The 18,788-nt window shown below is 41.9% G+C and overlaps 1 protein-coding gene across 2 annotated transcripts in view; it reads right to left on the reverse strand.

The window, feature by feature from the left end:
- Window positions 1-18,788, reverse strand: part of ZNF710 (zinc finger protein 710) — a 109,567-nt gene that overhangs the window by 76,642 nt on the left and 14,137 nt on the right. For both annotated transcript variants that reach the window (XM_075855267.1, XM_075855265.1), the window contains exon 2: window positions 14,053-14,114. The gene's annotated coding sequence lies outside the window, so the exon portion shown is untranslated. The remainder of the gene's footprint in view (window positions 1-14,052; window positions 14,115-18,788) is intronic.

The raw sequence follows: 18,788 nt of genomic DNA on the forward strand, positions 1-18,788 counted from the left end.
CGCCTGTGTGCTCTCTTAGGAGCACACGTAGATTAACGGGCTGCAGACACAAGGACCAGTGCTGCAGCCCGTTAATCTACGTGGGGTGGTTGGGAAGGGGTTAAAGTATACAATCACAGTCCATATGTACTCATGTCCAGCATATGTTTGCGGTAACATTGCCATTTTTCTAGAATGAAGAAGGAATGTACAATACATGTAGAGAATAAATCAGTTGAGGAAGGACATATACAAAGTTCCAGGGGGTTCATATATACTTTTAAGAACTCATTTACACTGGGAGTTGATCACCCGAATGATCGTTCATATAAACGTTCGTTCACGACCATTGCCTAGTTTAAACAGGTCTGCCGGTCAAACAACAATTGATAAAACGCTCGTTTGATGTTGATTGCATCTTTTATGTGGGGATAAAAATCATCATTCGTTGGCAGCACATCCCTTCGTGTAAACAGTGGATGTGCTGCCAACAGCAATGGAAACTGATGAGAAATGGGTTCAAAGAAACGCCTCGATCATTGCTACACTAAAAAACAAAAACTACGAAATGAGTGGCAACCGATTTCCTAGGTTATCGATCAGTGCTCGTTACGGGCAGTTTATCTGTAAAAGGACCTTTAGTCTACCATTTACTTCTACTACTCATGTAAACATGGAGAAAATGCTAAGCTAAATTACATTAAAAAAAAAGAAAAGAAGAATTTCAAATAATCAGTGTTCATTTCTGGCCTTCAAAAGAGGAGTATCACTAGACTGAGCAGTTTGCAAGAGACTAACATTAAAGGGTTATGCTTTGTAACCTTGGCTTTTCAATAGATTAGTATTTCCTTTTAAGAAAACCAAACGAGAACAATTTAAAAGGACAGCTTGTCTTGGCATGTTACAAGAAAGTAGGACGCTTAAGTAATTGTACTAAGAACAATAATGTTTGTTTAAATTCTATTTTAGGGAACAGACATTACACATAGGAGTATATGAATCCAGTTTGTCAAGATTTACTAGTCACTGGGTTATAAGATATTTCAGGTCATAGGAATACTAAGTAGTTACTCAGATGCAACTAAGGGGACAGTCTGCCAACTCCTAATTCCCAGGAATAAGTAATTCCCAGTGTTTGTATATATATATATATATATATATATATATATATATATATATATATATATATATATATATAATCTATCTACACCCTTTTGGCCATAACATTAAAACCACTGACAGGTGAAGTAAATAACATTGATTATCTCGTTACAATGGCCCCTGACAAGGGGTGGGATATATATCGCAGCACGTGAACAGTCAGTTCTTGAAGTTGATATGTTGGAAGCAGGATATTCGGGAAAATGTAAGAAACTGAGCGACTTTGACAAGGGCCAAATTGTGATGGCTAGCTAACTGGGTCAGAGGATCTCCACAACGGCAGGTCTTGTGGGGTGTTCTCAGTATGCAGCTGGTAGTACCTACCAAATGTGATCCAATAAATGACAACCGGTGAACCAGTTACAAGGTCAAGGGCACCCAAGTTTTATTTATTCGCATATGGAGAAAAGGCTAGCCAGTCTGGATCGATTCCACAGAAGAGATGTTGCATGCTGGCTATGAAAGCATGGTGTTAGAATACAGAGCATTTCTGCGTTTGGGGCTACGTAGCTGCAGACTGGTCAGAGTGCCCATGCTGACCCCTGGCACTATCTACAAGGGGGGCTGTGTGTGGCGCCATCTACAAGGGTGGGCTGTGTGTGGCGCTATCTACAAGGGTGGGCTGTGTGTGTGGCGCTATCTACAGGGGGCTGTGTGTCGTGCTATCCACAGGTGGGCACAAAGCAGGATTATTACTGCGTGTGGGCACACGTACTGAGTAGGCACTTTTATTGTGTTGAGCACCGAGGGATCATTATTACCATATGGGGCACTGTGGATTACGAGTTTGGTGGGGACGGTGCTGGATAAGCGAGAAACCAACATGTCTGTGCGTCAAATTCTGCAGAGATGAGTCGTGGCTGGAATAAGTCGTCACAGTGGTCTGGGCCGGATGGAGAAAAAAAGGGAAAGTGAGCGAATCTAATCAGAGGAAACATCACCTGTGAGTCACTAGATATAAATGTACTATAAATCACTTATATCGTCTGCAGAGCTCCTGTGTATAACTGACATCTACCACTATATGGTCACTACATGGTGGTAATATTGGTCTGTGTATAGTGTTTTTTATTCAGTAACAGTATGGGGGTATTATTCAGTCACTATTTGGTTATGGTGTGGCAGTATTATTCAGTAACAGTATGGGGGTATTATTCAGTCACTAGGTGGTTATGGGGTCGCGGTATTATTCAGTAACAGTATAGGGGTATTATTCAGTCACTATGTGGTTATGGTGTGGCGGTATTATTCAGTAACAGTATAGGGGTATTATTCAGTCACTATGTGGTTATGTTGTGGTGGTATTATTCAGTAAGAATATGGCGGTATTATTTAATCACTATGTGGTTATGGTGTGGAGGGATTATTCAGTAACAGTATAGTGGTATTATTCAGTAACAGTATAGGGGTATTATTCAGTCACTATGTGGTTATGGTGTGGTGGTATTATTCAGTCACTAGGTGGTTGTAGTGTGGAGGTATTATTCAGTAGCAGTATGGGGTTATTATTCAGTCACCATGTGGTTATGGTGGTATTATTCAGTAACAGTATGGGGTATTATTCAGTCACTATGTGGCTATGGTGTGGAGGGATTATTCAGTAACAGTATAGGGGTATTATTCAGTCACTATGTGGTTATGGTGTGGAGGTATTATTCAGTAACAGTATGGGGGTATTATTCAGTCACTATGTGGTTATGGTGTGGCAGTATTATTCAGTAACAGTATCAAGGTATTATTCAGTCACTAGGTGGTTATGGTGTGGAGGTATTATTTAGTAACAGTATGGAGGTATTATTCAGTCACTAGGTGGTTATGGTGTGGAGGTATTATTCAGTAACAGTATGGGGGTATTATTCAGTCACTATGTGGTTCTGGTGTGACAGTATTATTCAGTAACAGTATCAAGGTATTATTCAGTCACTAGGTGATTATGGTGTGATGGTATTATTCAGTAACAGTATGGGGGTATTATTTAGTCACTATGTGGTTATGGTGTGGTGGTATTATTCAGTAACAGTATCAAGGTATTATTCAATCACTAGGTGGTTATGGTGTGGAGGTATTATTCAGTAACAGTATAGGGGTATTATTCAGTTACACTGTGGTGGTAATATGTGGCGACTGTGTGGCTGTATCATTTGGCCCTTCTTTAGTATTTTTACATGGTAACTGTGTGACCATATTACTTAGAGAGTTTATGCAGGAGAAAAGAGGATCATTCCAGGGGCGCTGCTGTGTGGTGATAATGATAGGATCGAAGTACGGAGATAATAATATTAAATGAATTTATTCGAATGAGTGGCTACGCGTTTCGACGATGAACAATCGTCTTCATCATGGCCTGATGAAGACGATTGTTCATCGTCGAAACGCGTAGCCACTCATTCGAATAAATTCATTTAATATTATTATCTCCGTACTTCGATCCTATCATTATCACCACACAGCAGCGCCCCTGGAATGATCCTCTTTTCTCCTGCATAAACTCTCCTCCCAAGCGGTCCTTTTGGATGCCGACTCGGATCTGGCAGCAGCACTGTGGTTTCATTTTACATGCCTTTTAACTCCCTACCTAGGTGAGCATAATACCTGCAATACGGCATCATTGTCTCACCTTTACCGACTGATCTGCACAAGGTGGCGCCGTGTTTTTTCTCTCTTTATCCCATATTACTTAGAGGCCTACTATCTCACATAGATTCATTTTTATGACAGGGCAAATTATTTTCTACTATGAATACATGCTTCATGCACCAAAGAAATTATTTTAATTCGTTAGTGTAATATTTAGGGACACTTTACTTCTGAGCCATTCTGAGACATTCATCTATCTATCTATCTATCTATCTATCTATCTATCTATCTATCTATCTATCTATCTATCTATCTGAGGGCATATGTCTTGGAGCTTGTGCCCCTGATCTTTTAAGACCCTAGCAACACCCCTGCAGCGCACGCTGTATTATAACTTCTTTTTAGACAAGATGCTAAAACGGACAGTTTTGAGAGGGGCATGTTTAGGATGCTAAACCCCAACAGTATAATGACATGCTGATGGTTTAGTGCCCTAAGATCCACAGCCAGGTACCCTTATAAGAAAAAAAAAAAAAAAAAAAAGATTCAGGATTCTTCATTTTACAAAACATTCTCTTTCTACTCCCCTGTGTTTTCCTTCGTAGTACAACCTGTTCTTTAGGATTCACCACATGCTATCGTTATGCTTTTACAGCTAAAAGCAATGCAAACTACAGTATATGGGATCTCTACATTGACCTTGCTTTGTTGTTTACTGCAGTAGATCCAGGGAGGACTTTATTCGTAATTGAATCTGCCATTGGACACCATCTGGATCTTGCCTGCATGAAGACCTGTCAGAGTTCAGTAAAGCCCAATTTCCTACCTCATGTCATAGGCGCTGTCACACGGTTGATGTCAATGTAATTTATATCCCAATCCGTTTTTTACTTTCCGAGTTAGGAGTCATTTTTTTATTATGCTAATTAGGCTATACTAGCCAAAGGGGCAGTAACACTGAGATTTCACTGGGGGCAGTGTCTGCGTTGGCTGTATGATGCGGTCCTATCAGCGTCATACAGCTCTTCCCCTTCCCTGCACCTTCCCCTTCCCTGCACAGCATGATCTCAGCTTCTGTCAGATGCATTATACAGGGAAAAAGAACCCTATATTTGCTCTTATATGTAGAATATATTTACAAGTATTTGAATTCAACCTAAGTTAAGAACATAGCAAAGTGTCTCCAAAGCGTCCTACATCAGACTAAGTTGCTTAATCTGGACATGAAATATAATAACAATGAATAACATGACATTTATACAAGTGCTGTGAGATAATGTATGTTTGCAGCTGTAGTAACCAACCTCTGAAAAATATGCTGGCTCTATGTAGAATAATGTATATTACTTCAAGAGTTAATGCAGTACCTAAAGTCCTGCATAGGAAAATATAGGATGTGCCATCTTTATCAAATTAGCCACTCCGCTAGTTCATTATTAACATAAGCTCATTTCCTGCTGCAGATATTAAAACATCTAATTAAATTAAATGCATCTCTGCAGTTGTTACTTCAAAATATTCTATGTTTACTAAAACAGATATGCTTTAAAAATTGTACAGGAGCTATGGATAGGTATCATACTATGACAGCAGCAATGTATAGAGACCGGTCCGCTGCACTATTAGGGCTCGTCCAAGCTTAACGGAATTGCCACTTTTCCGGACAGAATTTCGGCTTGAAAAAACGCAGCAGAATACAGTACCAGCATAGTGGAGGAGTTTTATCAAATCCCATCCACATGCTGCGTAATATTTCAGAGACAAAATTGACCTACGGTGCATATTTTTCGGACCGCAGCATGTCGATTCCTGCTACGGAAAGTGTGCAGAATTGCTGCGTTTTTCATAGGAGATGTCTCCATCTCCTAACATTGGGAAAAACGCAGAAATTTACGCACCATTTTCTGCCACAAAAACCTGCAGGAAATGGTGCGTTTTTGCCACAGCGGAAGGCCTTTGACTTTCAACGGAATTGCTGCAGAAATTTTCTGCAGCAATTCCATTGTGTGTGGACAAGCCCTTAGCCCAAATGCACATAGTTATGAGTCAGCTGTATACATGCCCTTGCCCCTCTTAGCAGTAATTGACAGGCTGCTATTAGTCCACTATATTCTTTGCTAGTTGCCATTGGCCAAATGGCACAATATCTCCATACTGTGCCGCCCTTAATCAAATACAGCAGCAATAAAGAAACAGGATGGAAAGTTCTACCAAAGCAAAAGGTTCAATTGAAAGTTTTTTTTAAAGGAGTTCTCTGCATCACACAAGAGTGGTCGCACTGTCAGGACCCCTCTAGCAGCTAAAACACAGTAGGACAATCAATGAAAATACACACATCTATTGATTTCAGTGGACTCGCGGTCACTACCATTGCAGTTTCCTTTTCTTAGAACTCATGTGTTGTGATCTGGAAATATATAAATTGAAAAGTGGGTGTTACCATTCCCCTTATCATTGGGCACGGTCTAATCAGTGCTGACAGTGTCAGACTGCATAGGAAACATATTGACAAGGAGAATGGTAACTGCCAGTTGTCAATTTATTCATACATTTACAGGAGGAATAATAGAGGAATGACACAATGAAAAGTTATAAGAAAAGGTGCCCAAGCATTGTTATTTCATGGAGCATACAAGTATGAGCTCACAAGTCCTCTTTAAAAGACAAAGTAGTTAGTACCTCCTAACAAATTGAAATAAATGGGCTGCTGCAAACTTCTGTGATTTAATTGACAACGTATGAATAAAGATTAGGTCTATCATATTAACATGTTGGTCTGACTGATGGAAACTGGTACAGTCTTTTTCTCTTGTTAATGATAACTAGAATCATGGCTCTTAATTAGCTATGGAAACAAATACACATGCAGCAATGCAAACAAATGATATTTGCAGGATTTTCTCTGTAGAAAATCATTACCATCCCTCTAATATCTATCTATCTCTGTGTGAAGTTACTGCCACTAGGTGTCTCCCTTCCTGTAATCTGCTGTCCACCCCCTGTTGTCAAGAAAATTCCATCCCTGCTTACAGAGCAGAATTTTTGGATTGCAGGAAGTGGGGATGGTGTCTCTTTGCAGCCTGCATTTACAAGTCTATGGAGAAGGGAGGGGAGAGCAGGGAGAGAGAGAGACACACAGACATGCTGCAAATAAAAATCTATGAAGAGGGGAGGGGGAGCAGAGTGAGAAAGACACACACAGACGTGCTACAGCTTCTGGTAAGAGATATAGGTCACCCCAGTGCTGGCTTGTTAGCTACATTACTCATCATTTCTGTATGATCTCCTTCATGCTGCTACAGCTTCTATATATGCATTAAAGAGGAGGAAAATCCTGCTCTCCTATCTATCTATGTGTGCAGTGTATAAAAGACATGATAGCAGTTAGGCTCCACCCACTAGCTGAGAGACAACTGAGAGAAATGGGTCGTTACGATTGCGACAATACCAAATTGATATAGATTTTGTATGTTTTACTACTTTTACACAGTAAAAACACTTTTTTTTCAAAATTATTTATTTTTGTGTCTCCATATTTCAAGAGCCATAACTTTTTTATTTTTCCGCAAAGGCAGCTGTATGAGTGCTTTTTTTTTTTGCGGGACGACTTTTTGATCACTTTTATCACATTTTGTTTAAGGCGGGATTCACAGAAAACAGCAATTTTTGCATTGTTTTTTTAATTTTCTTTTTTAAAGTTCACCGTGCGGATTAAATAATGAAATAACTTTATAGTTGGAGTCGTTACGGACGCGACGATACCAAATATGTGTAAACTTTTTTTTTTTTTTTTTTTTATAATAAAGCATTTTGTAAGGGGAAACAGTGGGTTATAAAAAATGTTTCCACATTTTTGTTTATTAACTTTATGAAACTTTTTTTTTACATTTTTATAGTCCCACTAGGGGACTTCACTATGCGATTGTCCGATCGCTTTTAGAATACACTGCAAAACTTTTGTATTGCAGTGTACTAGTGCCGGTCCGTGTAAAACGGACAGGCATCTGAAAGGCCATGCCTCTGGCAGGCATAAAGAGTGGCAGACTTTGGGGCATTTATTAGGCATAGAAACCGACACCTTGCGATCTTACGCAAGGTGCCCGTTGGGTGAGACAGGGAGAGGGTTAAACGATCTAGATCGATACTGTCTGTTAGAGCAGGGCTGCTCCCTGCTCTCAGCCACTTCTGGTAGCTGAGAACAGGGAGATTTAAAGGCTCCCTGCTCTATTTATTTATTCCAATGCAGCACCGTAAAAAGGCTATTGCATCGGAATAAAGCCCGTTGGTGACCGCCGTAAAAACACTAATGGGCAGTCACTAACAGGTTACAGATTAAATTTTTTCATTGCAAGTAACCTGACGGGAAACACTTCCACTTTTTCGTTGCACTAATTTTTATAAACACACAGGGCTCAGCTGTTACATGCACACGAAAGTAAAAACGCTTGCTTACGGGAAGGTGCCCGGGCCGTTGAAAAATATAGGCCTATTTTAGGCCGTAATTACGGCACGGGCAGGCCCACAGAAGTCTATGGGGCTCCCGTAATTACGGGTGACTACGTGTGTGCACCCGTAATTACGGGAGCGTTGCTAGGCGACATCAGTGGATAGTCACTGTCCAGGGTGCTGAAAGAGTTAACTGATCGGCAGTAACTCTTTCAGCACCCTGGACAGTGACTTCCGATCACTATATAAATCAACGTGTAAAAAAAATAAAAGTTCATACTTACCCAGAACTCCCTGCTTCTTCCTCCAGTCCGGCCTCCCAGGATGACGTTTCAGCCCATGTGACCACTGCAGCCAATCACAGGCTAATCACAGGCTGCAGCGGTCACATGGACTGCCGCGTCATCCAGGGAGGTCGGGCTGGATGTCAAGAGAGGGACGCGTCACCAAGGCAACGGCCGGGTAAGTATGAATTTCTTTTACTTTTACCTCGGAAAGGGCTTCCCCTTCTCTCTATCCTGCACTGATAGAGAGAAGGGCTGCCGATTAGTGCAGTGCAATTTTGCAGCGAAAACGTGCCCGTAAATACTGGTGCAATACGGGTCGAAAATGTGTGACCAAGGGCCAGTATTTACGCCAGTATTTACGGGAGGGAAAAAATACGTTCGTGTGCATGAGGCCTAACTCCTCATTGTCCCTGGACCCACTTAAAGCATGATGTACACTGGGTAGGACTAGATCTAGAAAACATTATACAGTAATCTAGGGTGTCATAAAGCTTGAAACACTGATAGACCAATGTATTCTGTATAGATTACAGGATGCCCCACAAAAGCTAATAACCTAGTTACTCGCTGTAGTCCCTATAGCTGTGTCATGGACACTGACATTTTTTTTGTTAAATTGCTGTCTGAAGAACAATGACAAGCTTAATATTTTGTGTTATTTTTATGCTTTTGTTTTTGCGCATTGGTACATTTTACAAAGATATAACTTCTGGTTATAATTCTAGAAGGGCTGAATACACAGATGCTTTTGAGCAGCAATCGCTCACATGTGACTGCAGGTTAGAATCACCAAACAGTAAAAATGTGACAGCTGGCCACCTGTGGATCAACAACAACAACACACTACCATCTCCAGCAACCGCTCCTGTGTGTCCAGCTGCGTCAGATCTGTCTACATCGCGTTAGGCCTCATGCACACGACCGTATTTTTTCCCACCCGTAAATACTGGCATAAATACGGGTCCGGTGTCAAACGTATTCGACCCGTTTTGCACCAGTATTTACGGACCCGTGCCCGTAAATATGGGTCCGGTGTCACCCGTATTCCACCCGTATTTACGGCCAAGTTTTTGGCTGCAAAATAGCACTGCACTAATCGGCAGCCCTTCTCTGTATCAGTGCAGGATAGAGAGAAGGAACAGCCCTTTCTGTAATAAAAGTTAAAGAAATTCATACTTACCCGGCCGTTGCCTTGGTGACGCGTCCCTCTCTTCACATCCAGCCCGACCTCCCTGGATGACGCGGCAGTCCATGTGACCGCTGCAGCCTGTGATTGACCTGTGATTGGCTGCAGCGGTCACATGGGCTGAAACGTCATCCAGGGATGTCGGGCCGGATGTCGAGAGGGACGCGTCACCAAGGCAACGGCCGGGAGACCGGACTGGAGGGAGCAGGAAGTTCTCGGTAAGTATGAACGTCTTTTATTATTTTTTTTACAGGTTGATCTATATTCTGATCGGAATTCACTGTCCAGGGTGCTGAAAGAGTTACTGCCGATCAGTTAACTCTTTCAGCACCCTGGACAGTGACTATTTACTGACGTCGCCTAGCAACGCTGCTGTAATGACGGGTGCACACATGTAGCCACCCGTCATTACGGGAGCTCCATAGACTTCTATGGGCTGTCCGTGCCGTTATTACGGCCTGAAATAGGACATGTTCTATCTTTTTCAACGGCACGGGCACCTTCCCGTAAGAAAACGGGAAGGTACCCGTGGCCAATAGAAGTCTATGAGCCCGTTATTACGGGTCGTAATTACAACCCGTAATAACGGGAGTTTTTACGGTCGTGTGCATGAGGCCTTAATCAAACTTTTCCTCCATCATGTTACAGAATTTTAACAGGTAGTAGTCACTTATTTGGCTGCAAGTCATAGTTAAGAATGCAGACTCTATATACTAGTACATATATCTCCATCCTTAAAATGCTCTATAACCAACCAATTGTAATCTGATAAAGATATATTTTTAGTTAATATCTTATCATGGAAAATGTTTCCTGCAGTGCAACTATGGCTTCTATTCCCCTCCCCCATAAAACACATAATAAATACTCAAAGCAAAAGAGAAAGAGAGAGAGCAGGCAAACACAAGAAACTAAAAAAGGAACTGAACACAGGAAGAACATAAAAAGAAAAGAAAATGCATCAGGCTAGAGAGGGGGGAGAATACACAAAAGAGAGAAATGAAAAGAAGGGAGGGGGAAAGAGTGATTGGGGGAAAAAAAGAAAGGAGTGAAAAAGAAAAGGATTTTGAATAGAGAACTGTACCCAGATGAATGGTGTGTACATAAAGGAAAGATTGCCTGAAAAGAATCCGCCACATGAAATAACCTCTCCTTCACAAGCACTGCCAATCACAACGACAATGCTAATGCTTCCTTTCTTTTCCTGTTCTTCTACTTTCTGCTTTTCCAATGTGGGCCAAGGAGGAGCTGCGGAAGTGGGGGTGGGAGTCTAGAATGTTAAGTAATTAACCTCTACTTATTTATTATATGGAGAAAAGTTTGCACAGAAAGGGCCTGCGATACAGACAGCACCAAGTCATTGCAAGCAGTCCACGGTCTGTTGTTATAACAGGTAACAAGATGAAAGTTGTCCTCTCATACCGTTATGGTCTACAGAAGGAAAACCAAAACAAAATTAAATGTATTGTAGTGTAATGTATGGAAGATTTGTCACCAGAAGAGCATTGGTAAGATGTCCTAACAGTATTTGGCAACATTTCTGTAATGGCGGGGTAGGGAGACAGACAGGTGAGCCCTAATCTACCCGCCACTCAGTCCCTGCCTACTTGCAACGGCCCGTCCTAAGCGACGGCATACAACTGGGCGACGGTCCCTACGCTCACTAAGTGCACGACAGACAAACAGACAAGGGTACACAGAAGCTAAGGGAAATGGGGCTGTTGCCCACGGCAACCCCGTGAGCAACAAGGATAGTGAACGAGCCGAGTCAAACCAGGAGTGGACGAGGTACAAAAACGCAGAGCAGGAGAATAGTGAACGAGACGAGTCAAACCAGGAGTGGACGAGGTACAAAACGCAGAGGAGGAGAATAGTCAGTCAAGCCAGGGTCAATATGAAGCAGAAGACAAGTAGTAAGCAGCAGCAGCAGAGCCAGGAAACAGACTGAAACAATCACAGGCAAAGGAGGAGCAGGAAGTGAAGGTATAAATAGACAGAGGGCGGGAGCTAGCTCCGTCTGGCCAGGCTGTGATAGGCTCTCCCACTCCTCAGCCTCCCAGGCTGATTGGTGGAAGAAGGGGTCACTCGACCAGACTTAGGAGCAGGTGCAGAGTGAGTAACCACGGGCGTCGACACAGAAGCTGTGTAAGGCAGATCCTTTACAATTTCCCCCCAGTCTGACTTTTAGTACAGTGAACAGTCCCTAGAAGGCTTATGCATTATCAGAGTATGTTCATACGCAGCAGATTTGTTGTAGAAATTTCTGTGACTGAAAATCCATTCCATACATCTGAATGGGGTTGTTTCTGCAACATGTGCATGGATCTCTGCAAGCCCTATTCAGATGACTGGGCCAGCTGCAGAAATTTCTGCAACAAATCTGCTGCATTTGACACTTTAAGGGTATATTCAAACTTTTTTTTTGTATAAATAAAGCGGTTTATAGAGAATCTGTCAGAGATAGACTTTGATGTTAGGGTATCTATTAAAAGCTAAGCTAGTGGATGCAACTGCATCTAATGAAAAGTCACACTCCCGGTCAGGGGCTCTAAATTGGTGTATGCTATATCGTAATGAGCCTTCCACTCTCTCCTACTAAGCAGGGAGGGATCATGCATCTGGCTTCACAACTAATTTAATGAAGCACCCGCTGGACTAGGTTTATTACAGCATCTAATATAAAGAGGTATGCTTTCATATCAGACTCCCTTCAATAATTAATTATTTTAGTAATATAATACTTTTTTTATATTGTGAACTTATTTCTAGTTCTTTGAAAGAATGCCTGTAATATAAACAATGAATACTTTTATTCAGGTTGCCATGGGTACGTCCATGGATGTGCCTATACGTTCATAGATATAAATCAAACAAACTTCAGTAAAGATATATACTGTATGTGTCCCTGGATGCAGCTATAGAAATCAAATAAAAAACATCTGAAGTGTTCATTGCTGACCGCGTAGAGAACTGGAAAATGGTATAAAAAAATAGAAATAGCTATATTTAAATAAATTCAGTGATTAAAAAAATCATAATAACCATAAGCATCGGTATACTTATTAGTATATAAAAGCTAATGGGAGTACCAGAAGTAGTATAACAAAAATCATAGATACAACGGTCGGTATAACAATAGCCTATGCAATTCCAAAGTCTAAAAGGTTAAATAACACTTGCATCAAGCCAGATTAAGGCTTTGTTTACATCTGCGCTAGGGCTACGTTCAGACGTTCCATCAGAGTTTTACATCGGAACAGAACTCTGACAGACACAAACGGAAACCATAGGTTTCCGTTTCCATCACCATTGATTTCAACGGTGACGGATCCAGTGCCAATGGTTCCGTTTGTCTCAGTTGTGTAATGGTTCTGTCGTTTTGACGAAATCAATATTGTAGACTAAGCTATTGATTCCGTCAAAACGACGGAGCCCTTGCACAACTGAGACAAACGGAAAACATTGGCACCGGATCTGTCACCATTGAAATCCATGGTGATGGAAACAGAAACCTATGGTTTCCGTTTGTGTCTGTCAGGGCTCCGCTCCGACAGAACGGAGCCCTAGCGCAGATGTGAACGAAGCCTTAATAGCAAATTTTAGCAGCAATGCAACAACTTTAAACAATGGCAGGTTTTGCGGTCACTCGTCCAACATTGCATGTGTCTGATGTAGCAGAACCATACTGCCACGTGTGCAACATTAGCCTACTTTTCTAAATCCTATCAATTCTAACATACGGTCTCTGCACTAGGCCACAAACAGAATGACAACTCCTGCATTTCTTTGCAACCTTCATGAAGTGTCTATGTAATGATCCCTCTAGATTGGAAAGATTATTTTCAGATAAAATTTTAAATCTATTGGGAAAATCGCCACATACAGTACTTTGTCTGACCACAAAGTCTCATTGCCCAAGGAACAGAGCGGTCAAGACTGCAATTCAGTGTAAATACTGTACTGTGTTTGTTCAAATCAAAACATTATGCATCTGCAGCAAATAATGTTACTTTTGGATTTGTGTAGGTAACACACACATTCTATTCTATTTTTTTTATTTCTCACTCTCTCTATATCTATCTATCTATACACACACACACACTCTTTAAAACTTCTTTCCAAATGCACAAGTGACCTTGCCAATAATACCTCAATACCTCTATCCATTGTGAAGTAAGCCATTGTTCCAACTGAATGTGTTTTCTACCAAGGCCTTTATTCTTAGTAATATACAGACAGGTGCTTTAGGTGCAGCCCTATCATTCTTTTCCACATGGGGAAAAAAAAAATGTTTTCTGTCCAATTATTCAGCATCTTTCTTCCTACAATCAGTGTAACCCTTTTATGACTATTAAAATAACTGAAGCTTGGTTTCCCCTGAGGTTCTCTTGACATAAGGAAGATAATAATACTTACTTCTAAACATGGAGTGTTGACTTCAGGCACCAACTGTTGTAGAGTCTTCACAACTGATCTGTCTAAATAGAAAAATAACACATTGAATTAAAACGTTTGTAAATCTTAATGTTTTCTAAACACATTTTATAATTGGCAATAATAAAACATATGAAGAACCTCCCTAGGGGGAACAAAAAGTACTTAGGCCTCATTCACACGACAGGGTCCGAGTGTCGGCCGGGAAAATCGGCCGTTTTTCCCGGCCGGTTTGCATCCGTTCCGGGCCGTGTTGCCGTTTTTACCGGCCGATTTGGACCCGATTTGCATCCGTTTTTTTCCCTTGCCGTTTTAAAATCGGATGAATTTCATTTAAATTTGTTGCCACACACAGCCCTTTGTAGATAATGCCACCCAGCCCCCTGCAGGTAATGCCACCCAGCCCCCTGCAGGTAATGCCACCCAGCCCCCTGAAGGTAATGCCACCAAGTCCCCTGTAGGTAATGCCACCAAGTCCCCTGTAGGTAATGCCACCAAGTCCCCTGTAGGTTATGCCACCCTGCCCCTTGTAGGTGATGCCACCCTGCCCCTTGTAGGTGATGCCACCCTGCCCCTTGTAGGTGATGCCACCCAGCCCCCTGCAGGTGATGCCACCCAGCCCCCTGTAGGTGATGCCACCCAGCCCCCTGTAGGTGATGCCACCCAGCCCCCTGTTGGTGATGCCACCAAGCCCCCTGCAGGTGATGCCACCCTGCAGGTGATGCAACCCTGCCCCCTGTAGGTGATGCCACCCAGCCCCCTGTAGGTGATGCCACCCAGCCCCGTGTAGGTGATGCCACCCAGCCCCCTGTAGGTTGCACCCACCCCCCCCCCCCTTCCAGGAGAAGTCACTGACTTCAATGTCCATATATGGACAGTGTAGTCACGGACTTCTTCTGGAGAGGAATTCCCTGCCACAGGTCGGGAATTCCGCTTCAGAAGTGAGTGACTTCGCTGTGTCCATATATGGACAGTGTAGTCACTCACTTCTCCTGTAGCGGCATCCCCGGCCATAAAGTCGGGGATTCCGCTGCAGAAGTGAGTGACTTCGCTGTGTCCATATATGGACAGTGTAGTCACTCACTTCTCCTGTAGCGGCATCCCCGGCCATAGAGTCGGGGATTCCTCTGCAGAAGTGAGTGACTTCGCTGTGTCCATATATGGACAGTGTAGTCACGCACTTCTCCTGTAGCGGAATCCCCAATCCCCGGCCGGGGATTGGGGATTCCGACTCCTACAGGGAGCAAAAAAAGACCCTCCTCCTCTTCCTCCTCACATGCACTCTGCACTGTGAGGAGGAAGAGGAGAGAGAGTGCGCGAGCGACGGAATACATGGCCGTCACTCGGGACACATTCCGGTGATAGCCGTGTATTACCCGGCCCCATAGACTTCTATGGGAGCCGGGCAAACGGCCGAAAATAGGGCATGTCCCATTTTTTGACGGCCAGGTTTCCAAACTTTTTGGGTTTTTTTCTACAGGTGTTTTAGCCAGGTAACTAAAAAAAAAATGTCTTTTGGAACTGGAGCAGTTAAACATAGTCTTTAAGTAGACGTTCACCAGTTTATCAATTCCCTATCCCCTAACTAATCTAATTGGCGCTTTGCTGCTGCTAACTACAATGCGACTTGTTTTAAAAAAACTTTTATTATTTGCAAAGTTATGAGCATTTTTCTAAATATATAAATGAGGTTTTATTAGTCAACTGGGAGGTAACAGCAGCGATTGTCCTGAGGAGGAGCTACCTCACAGCCTCTGACGCTGTCCTATCAGCATAAAGCTGCTTCACACAGTATGTATGAGAGACTGAGGCTGGACGGAAGGGGAATAACTTCAAACAGCCATATCTCCGGCTGTGGACCACCTAGAACAGCGGTTCTGGTGTCATACGAAAGAGGAGATTCTAATCTTTCATATGACACCAGGATCTAGATGTGACACAACCAGAGATATTGCCAGTTGAATACACACTCTGGAATGGAAGCAGTGTACTATATGATCACGCGGTGTTGCTGGGCAAGAAAGGGGAAGAAGCTGTATGATGATTGGACAGCGTCATACAGAAAACATTACAAGCCCAGACTGAAAATAAAGTGTCACCTCCTATTTGGCTATTATAGCCACGGTAGCATATTTCGAAAAATGTTCATAACTTTATAAATAATAAACTTTTTTTTTTTTTTTTTTAAACAAATCACACTGTAATGATCAGCAGCAAAGCGCCTATTAGATTAGTTAGGAGAGAGGGCATTAATAAACTGGTGACAGAGTCTCTTTAAGTGTACAGTATTTTAGCCATCCATGTACATGGATAACAGGTGCCGGGTGCCATTGCATTGCTTGTAGGAGTTGTTTTCAAGCTTCCAATTAATTCATACAGGCATATGAATGAATCCAAAGTCCAACTTGGTTTTATTTTTCAGTAAATCTGAACTATGATTGTTAAAGGGTACCTATCGTTATAATTCTTTTTCCATAACTAATTTTTACAGGTGAATAGAAGAACCTTTTAATATAACTTATAAGGGGAAAGTGCATCCTTCTCACCTTCCAGCAGCCTGTAGTTCCCCATTTCCTATTTGGGTAACCTGGGTAGGCTCTAGGTAAAATATTCATAAACTTCCTTGGTAATCAGTCTAGGCTAAAACCGTGGATGAGGAGGAGGGGGATGCAGCTGAAGCTTCTAGTGTTTCAGTGAACCAGGATAAAGGGAAAGGAGGGGGGCAACAAAGACATCTCATTGGCTCAGTGCACACATCACAGCTCTAAAATCAAACTAGGAAGAGTTTGCCCACTTGGCAAGCAAGTTCAAGCTTTGATGGTCAAAACTATGACCTGACTGTAGCGTATCTATTAAGAAAGCATAATTTTTTGTTTAAAAATCTAGTGTTTGTGCATACTTATAAATCAGGACTATATGCGAAATGCTGCTAGATACATTAGCGCATTAAAGCAGTAACCAATGTAAACCACTGAAAAAACAGGAGTTGGAACCTCAGACTGTATATGTTTCCCTAGAACATGCAATGAGAAGAGGATAAGGGAACAGGAAAGATAAATTTAGAACACCTAAAACCAATCCATCATTCTGCAAACTGATTTCCTTCTTAAAGGAAATAGTCAAGAAACAACCAACATTTTTTTCTCCCCTAGATAATCTACACGTTTCCTACTACTTAAAAGGGAGCCAATTATGTGTGCGTGATTCAAGACTTAATTTCTAGAAGTCCGATTGGATCTCCCCAAGTAAATGCTACAAAGTTATCATAGTGGCTACTTGAACATTGTGTGTCGAAATACACCACCATTGCTCAAAAACCTTTACATATATATCAAACTTTGAACACATATGCGAACGTTCAGTGTTAAATGACCCAAACATTTTCAAAATAAAATCGTTTTTTATTGACACATGATAAAAATACAAAATACAAATAGTAGCATCAAAATAGATTTAAAATAGAAGTCCTCACAGTGAAGAAGTATTGAGTGGGCTACTAGCCATAACATCTATACCATAGTATGGTACATTGTAAATAATCAGCCATGGAAGGTAAAACAAACAGTATAGAACTATGAAATTGACCATCAAAGTAGATACACTAATGGGATGGTGACCAGAAAATGAGAAAAACAATTGACAGACCATGCAGATATACAATGGGGTAAAAAGTAGCGATGTGCCAGGAGCCCACTTACACCCAACGCGTTTCGCCACCAGGCTTCGTCAGGGGGAAAAGATGATGGCTCATTGGTAGAGTAAGGTATATATATATATATATATATATATATATATATATATATATAATGTCTACAAATCATAGTTTAATTAGATCTACCTGGGGTATGGTTAGCACGATCGTGATTACTAGACCGGAAGTGAGCTAGTTGGGGGACGGACACTCCCCATGACCAATAAGAGACCTTGTAAGAAAGCAGTGAGAGCGGGAGTAAGTGTAAAAGCCACAAGGGTTGGATGAGGTAAGTGTCAATCAAATCCAACAACCGGAAGAAGGTCAATGAAACAAACTTTAACGTGATGCATCCTGTATGAACGTGAAACGGAAATGCATCATACGGGGAAACCTAGGTTATTGGTCAAACAGTATTTCCATCAATGGAGAAAGGCGGTAACACGAAAACTTTGTCACAAAGGGGGAGGAAAAGGAATACCTCCGTGACAAACGGGGCATGCGCAGAAGACCAGCAGCGCAGGCACTGTCCGGGAGGGAGGGGGGGGAAGGAGGAAAAGAAAGGGACAGGGAACCAGAAAGGACATAACAGTTAGCGAGTACACACATTTTGCCGCAGCAAAAGTGAGATAATAAACTGCAATAAATGAAGAACATGCGCAGCAATAATGAAACATATATATCAAACTTTTACTCTACTAGATCACCATTGTATGTTATCACAACACATAATACATTGTCAAATGGGCAATACAGAAACGTCTACAGTAACCAAACATTTCAACTATTAAATCAGCGATAAAATAACAGAACTGTTTTGTTGTCAACTGATTTATCCATATTATATAGATGTCTGCAACCATTTAAAGGGGTCACCCAGGCATTTTTTATTATTGGTGGCCAGCAATTTCAGATCGGTGGGGTTCCGACTCCTGGCACCACCACCACCGGCCTATAAGCTGACTCTAGGGGCTGCGGTGTTTCGTCGCCACAGCCTCTTCAGTGTTTATCAGGTACACCTGTAGCG

Source organism: Rhinoderma darwinii, chromosome 3 (genome assembly GCF_050947455.1).
Source record: "Rhinoderma darwinii isolate aRhiDar2 chromosome 3, aRhiDar2.hap1, whole genome shotgun sequence".
In the NCBI taxonomy this organism is placed as follows: domain Eukaryota; kingdom Metazoa; phylum Chordata; class Amphibia; order Anura; family Rhinodermatidae; genus Rhinoderma; species Rhinoderma darwinii.